The sequence below is a fragment of the Sphaeramia orbicularis genome, chromosome 5 (genome assembly GCF_902148855.1).
Source record: "Sphaeramia orbicularis chromosome 5, fSphaOr1.1, whole genome shotgun sequence".
NCBI classification, from domain to species: domain Eukaryota; kingdom Metazoa; phylum Chordata; class Actinopteri; order Kurtiformes; family Apogonidae; genus Sphaeramia; species Sphaeramia orbicularis.
The window spans coordinates 34,011,348-34,018,004 of record NC_043961.1 but is presented as its reverse complement, the minus strand read 5'-3'; positions in this window follow the sequence as shown (position 1 = coordinate 34,018,004).

Here is a 6,657-nt window from a genome sequence, read left to right as displayed (position 1 = left end):
GCCTACCTCAGACAAAACAGGTGCCCTTTTGGCCAAATACTGATGTGATTGTTGTGGACCACACTGCCAGTCAGCCCTTCTGGTCCTCCCTTTGCCTCCTCTTAACAGTTGTGGTTGTTAAAGCACACACCTTAACTCAGCAATTGCATGGTCGCAACATAAGGTATATTAACAGCTGAAATTGAGACATACTTCTGGTGTTAAAACATAGATCCTTTGTGCTTCCATAGAAAGTTCATTTGAACAAGTCACTGTATGAACTTCCAGTAGTTTCTTTTTTTTTTTTTTGTTGTTTTTTTAATTATAACCTGGACTACACACAAGTACCCAGACAAACACAACACCACCTTACAAACAGCTGTAATGCCTGTGATCACACTGTAAAGCCCTCCCAAGTTGGCCAGCCACTGTGAAATGTAAACAGCAAACAGGATGGAGCGTCCACCGTGCATGCATCTGTGTGTGTGTGTGTGTGTGTGTTGGGGAGGGGTCTGCCACTAAAGAGAATGAGCCCATGCAGAGTGTGCTAGCCCAGCTGTCACTGCTATAACCGCAGACCTTAGAGACCACAGGACGCAAGCTGTAGGCCGCTGTGTGTTTGTGCGAGTGGGTGTATGCGAGTGTGTGCCGTTACCCCACACCCCCTCGGCATTCGACTCAGCCCCTGGCTTCCTTCCTTTCCTTTGTTAAGCCTGCGAGGCAGACTTCGTCAAGCTGAGCACACAAACGAATGCATATGAATGTGTGCTGTCATCTTTATTAGGCCCCCTTGCCAACACCCTTTACATTTAACACGGGTCTTTACTGGAGGAGATTTCACTTTCAGTCATCCCTCACCCCCGTTCCCTTGCCAGACGGCGAGGATTATAGTGACCACAGTCTGGGACAAATTTGAATACACAATTCACTACATACTAATATGAGAACATAATACAGAGAGTGAAGGAACAAAAGCTGATTCATGAGTGACTCTTTGTTAACCTAAGTTATTTTGTTGTTAGTTATTTGATATGTAACTTCAAGATAATTAGCTTTGGTTTTCTATTTCTTATGTTTGACACTCCTGTCGTCTGTCTTTTGATTCCTTCTAAAATATCGTCTTGTTTCATCCTTTGATGCACGAGGTCAATGCCAATGCAGGCGGCGACGATGACGGATCAGAGTGAAGCCACAAATGGACTTAACCCACGTCTGAGTAATACTCTTGTGTTTTTACCCACATTCTCACATTTCTAGAGTTCATAAGAGAGAAACTTGTCAGAGCATGCTCTTTCTTTAGTCTCTGAACATGTCCCGCACAAACAAGAGATACCCTCCCCAAATTCCAGTTCAAAAAGGTTTTCAGAGGTGGCATGTGGAGCTTTTAGACTGAGATGACTGAGGACATGGAGAAAAAACAATGCACAGGCTTTTCAGAATCCAGACAACAGAGGCTGCATGCAGAATGAAGAGGCCTCTGCAACATTCATTCCTTATAAGGGACACAAAAGGACAGTGATTTGGGCCTGGTGGTATGGTCAAGTACACAGATACGATGTATGGTTTCATAGTGGGTTTTGGTGAGATACATCATATGTCTGAATTAAATCTGGAATGCAGAGATTAGTGACTTCAAATATTTTGGTTTCTGCCATGTGTTTTGTGTGGGTCTTATCAGTAAATTGTTGTGTATTGTGTCATATCACCGCAGTAGTGAATTGAACAATTCACAGTACATTTTCCTTAAAGTCTGTTGAACAGTGTGGTGTTTGTTCAGCTAAGATATCCCAGCTCATGGTTGTTTGGTTCAGCGACAAAGCATAATTTGAGATAGTGTGATTTTTATGGTATCAGATAAACTGAAGGATTACATACACACTTGTGTGGGTTTAAAGGTCCTACTTCCTTCCTGAACTCATAAAAGCCTTTTAAAGCCCACAGCATTATCTGAAAAATGTGGTGCAGGACATTTTTAAAATAAAAAGCTAAGTGAAATTAAGTGGCTATTTGAATGAATGAATGAATGAATGAATAGTTTATTTTTTGTTTGTACATTAATCGCCACACACAGTACAACAACCACAATAAACACAAAAACCAAAAAAAAAAGAATAGGCTAGAAGCAAAAGCTTATTTTTTGCCTATCCTTTTCTCCTCACTCACTGCTTACATTGGTTATATATATTAACCCTTAAAGACCAAAATAGCTGCAAAACCCAACAGCATATACTGATCTAGGCAAGGCAAGGCAGATTTATTTGTATAGCACAATTCATACACAGGGCAATTCACAGTGCTTTACAAAAATGGAAAAGAGACAGGTTAAAAACACACAATTGCAATTAAAACATAATCAATAAAACATAAATAATAATCAATTGAAAGAAAGTAAAATTGAAGAGTGCAGATAGAACCCTTTGTTCTATGCACAGTTGAACAGAGCTGTTTTCAGCCTGGACTTAAACATTGTCAGAGTAGAGGTCTGTCTCATGTCATCAGGAAGACTGTTCCGGAGTTTAGCTGCATGGAACTGAAATGCAGCTTCACCCTGTTTAGTCCTGACTCTGAGCACCAGCAGAAGACCAGTTCCTGAGGTTCTCAGGGTCTGAGATGGTTCATATGGGACCAACATGTCACAGATGTACTTTGGTGCTGGACCATGGAGAGACTTATAAACGAGCAGAGCTGTTTTAAATCTTAAAGCTATTTTAGATCCAAAATGTTTAATAAGTTTTCAACCATTAATCCTATCAATACATGTAAATAGTTCAGGTAAAATGCAATTTCTCAGCTTTCAATAGTATCAGAAGAGTATTTATTTTTTTTTTTGGACGTTCAGAGGCTCCGCAGTGAATATAGACTGTCATGGTGAGCAACACTGATTCATCAGTAAAACCCATGTAGTTTGATGTTCAGTTAATGATATATTTTGCAGAAAAGTCACTTTTTTTTTTTAGGTTTTCTGTGTTTTCTGAGTGGATTCACTCTTAGCATTTATGATATCTGCATGACAAGTCAATTAAATATAGGAGACTAACTGATTTTCATAGAAAAATGTGAAATACATGGATAATATTGTATCTAATGGTGATAAATGACCTAGGAAAGGTTAGATATCAAGAAATATCAATTTGGAAGTCGCCACAAAGTAGTTCAAGGTCTATGAGGGTTAAATCACAGAGGTTGATCAACTCAAAAACTTGAAATATAAATATTTTCTTTGGATGGTTTGCTGTTACTTCACTCTTTCATTACAAGTAGATTTTTTGATGGTTGTAATCACAAAAAAAAAAAAGAAAAATCTTTGGAGCCAGAATTTCAATGCAAATATTTGGATTAGATTTTTAAAGTCCTTCACAAATACAGATTATACACACAGGAGTGGTTAGTCATGGAAATGTTTAAATAAAGCGACGAATCCATCATTTCTTAATGAGGAGGCCCTCTCGGGGAGAACAGAAGAAAACAGTAGGTGTATTTTATGTTGGCAGTACACAAAAACTCCATGGTGCTTTCAACAGTGGTCCACCTCCCTGTTTGCTGATACCACGAGATGTGTAGGAAAGCGGGGGAGTGAGGGGAGCAGGGTCTGAATGACATGGCGGTGCTGCTTCAGCCGCTGTTCACTGACCCACAAAATGCAAGCCCAGCCCCCAGTGTGAAGTACTTTTGTGTTGTCATCGCCCTGTTGGAGACCAGAGGAGGGGGTGGGGGGTTTGAGCACCCAAAGAGCTGAGCACGTTGAGGCCTCAGTCCACTCTCCAGCAGGACACATGCTCTGTTAGGTTGTTAGGCGAATAAAAAGAACCCTGTATTGTAATGAAAGCATTTGCATACTTGTGTGTTAGAGAGGGTGTTAACCTTTGACACCTCCGAGAACTCGATGACAACAGAAACCACTTCTCACAGTCCAAGCTTTAACACACTTGAGGATAACACCTTTCCGTACCTCAGTGAGTATCAAAACTATTACAGAAAGGGGAGAAAGGCCTGCTTGAGTGCTTAAGATGGACGATCTCTTCAAGTGGCGGTTCACACTCAAAACAAAGTGTGTCGAATAATTTGAAAGTGAGGGATATCTTAAAGCATGGTGCTGACACTTTGTGAGATTTAACATACCACAGTTTGGGTTTTCCTGGGAGCCCCTTTAGAGGAGATGTTTTGAGTTAAATGACTGAAACATACTTTTCAGTTCAGCTGCAGTTCATCATTTCAGTGTAATTTCCACGACTAACTTCACAAACAAAAAGCATAATGTAAACTATAACATGTTTCATGACCAAAAAAGGAACAGGAAGAGGGAAAAATGTCATTCTGTTCTACTTTTACAAGGCTAAGTAACTGATAATTTTTTTTTTTTACCACAATCATTGCAATTCACAGAAATAAATGAATTGTTAAGAAAGAAAGAAAGAAAGAAAGAAAGAAAGAAAGAAAGAAAGAAAGAAAGAAAGAAAGGAAAAAGAAATAACAATAAAACAATTACTATTTAAATAAAATGTGACTTAAAATTGATGAAATGTCTTTAAAAGCAGTTTGTTCAGTAAAACCATGACATTACTCTTCTTTTTAACTCCACTGTATAATTAAATAATGTCAGCCTTGTGCTTTCCCTTATTCCTCCTCTAAATGTTAAAAACATGTTAAACAGACATTTATCACATTACACGTTGGAAGCCGTTAAATTGATTGTCATTTAAAGGTCAGAAAGGCACAATTAAACCCACACTTAACTTGTTAATCTATCTTTTTTTACCAGCATCTTTCATCCCGTCTGTTGTATGATTAATGCCCGTGTATGGTAACGTTGGACAAGACAATGTCTGCCTCTTCAGTTAATTTTTTGGGGGGGTCAGAGTTTCAGGGTTTGTCAGGATGGCTTGCAGTGTTTGGGCCTGGGCTTGAGGGGCTCTTCTTTCCAAGTACACACAGCTTCACATAGAAGACTTGACTCTAAAATTCCTCCAGATAAGAGTTGCTAGGTGATGCTATTGTCACAGCGTCTTTGTGGTCACATATTCATACCCAAATTGTAAGGTTCTTTATTAGGAATGTCTCATTAGTAGTCATATATTCATACTAGACCACCCCCCCACTTGACCCCTCCTTTACCAGTCGTGGGAAAGACAAGTCCTGGATGAGATGCAGGGGATTCAGGCAATTACTTGGAAGACGTTCAAAAAAGATTGTTCATCTTAAACACTTTCATTTTAGAATGCTAAATATTTGCACTGCGTTATTGACACTTTCTAAATGTAACTCAATGGACACATTCATCATCAAACATCAAATTCCAGAGTCCATAAAACACATAATAACATGTTTAGACATATAGTTACATAAATACATTGAAGTCAATGGATGTGAAGAATTAGAATTAGATGAAGTAGAATTTGGAGAATCTAAAAACCTACTTTGTGTGTTTTTAACGAACTGGCCTCAAAAAGTTATGTACACAGAAACTCAACGCATGTGCAACAAGTGATATGATTTCATAAAAGTTGCAAAAATGACTACTTCTTGTCTGTATTGTTTTTCAGTTAATGACGCATCTTCACTTAATACAATAAAGCAACTCCGAAACTCCAAAATTCTGTCTTACCATGCCTATGCAACAGAAACATGTAAGAAATAAACACAGAAACACCAAACTCAACTAAACATATCTTATATTAATATTAATTTATCAGTTCATCTTTGCTAAGACATTTAGATTATTTCCACTTTCTTGACTGCTTTACACTTGTCTTGTTTTTAGACACACGTACATGCAAATACATATGTATAAAACTATTTAACTGCACCTTTTACTGCTATAATATCTGCACTGAATGGACAATCTGTTTAATTGCATGCCTGTTTAGTTTGTTTATTTTTGATTTATATTTTAGTCATTAAAAAAAAAAAAGTTATTCTACTTTATTGAAATTCTTTGCATGCTGATATCTGATATTTCTGATCTTGACTGAAGCAACTGTGATAAAACCAGTTTCCCCAAGGGATCATCAAAGTGCTCTAATTCTGGTTCTGATATAGCCCATATTTTTTTTACACTGATTTACGTATTAGTAATTTCTTTTTAAAATTATTTTTGTGCATAGAAAAAAAAGTTTAATAAGATAGTTAGATTGCTTTCTTTGCTCTGAAGGGGACTTATGGCAATTTAGTTGTAATTTTTGTTTAGCAACAATAAAGATTGTGATTCTATTCTTCCATATTCAAGATTGGACTGATGTAGATAACATTACTTTTTAAAAAATGGAAAACGACATAAAAGAAAAAAAATCTAAAATACGGTCATTTAAAAATAATATTAGATATCTGCCACTATTAAATATAACATATAATTATTATGTGTAATAAGTAGCATACTCAGCTGAATATTTATATGTCAACTTGATATATTGGCCAATGAAACTGTACTTTTCCTAAGGTTCAGTGGAATTTTTTTTTTTTTTTTATTCTAAATGAGGATAAAATGATACTGAGTATATTTACACTGGTATTTAGTCAAACACTCCAGCAGTAAATGACTGTGCAGTTTATGAAGCCTACATCCGTCTTCATCAAACAGGTGCGGCCCGAGAGCCATAGCCCCGCCCCCAAGTCACCATACATGGAGTACTTCCTCATTCCAAAGGGTCAGGGGCGGGGCTATGACGCCACCTGTTTCTCAAT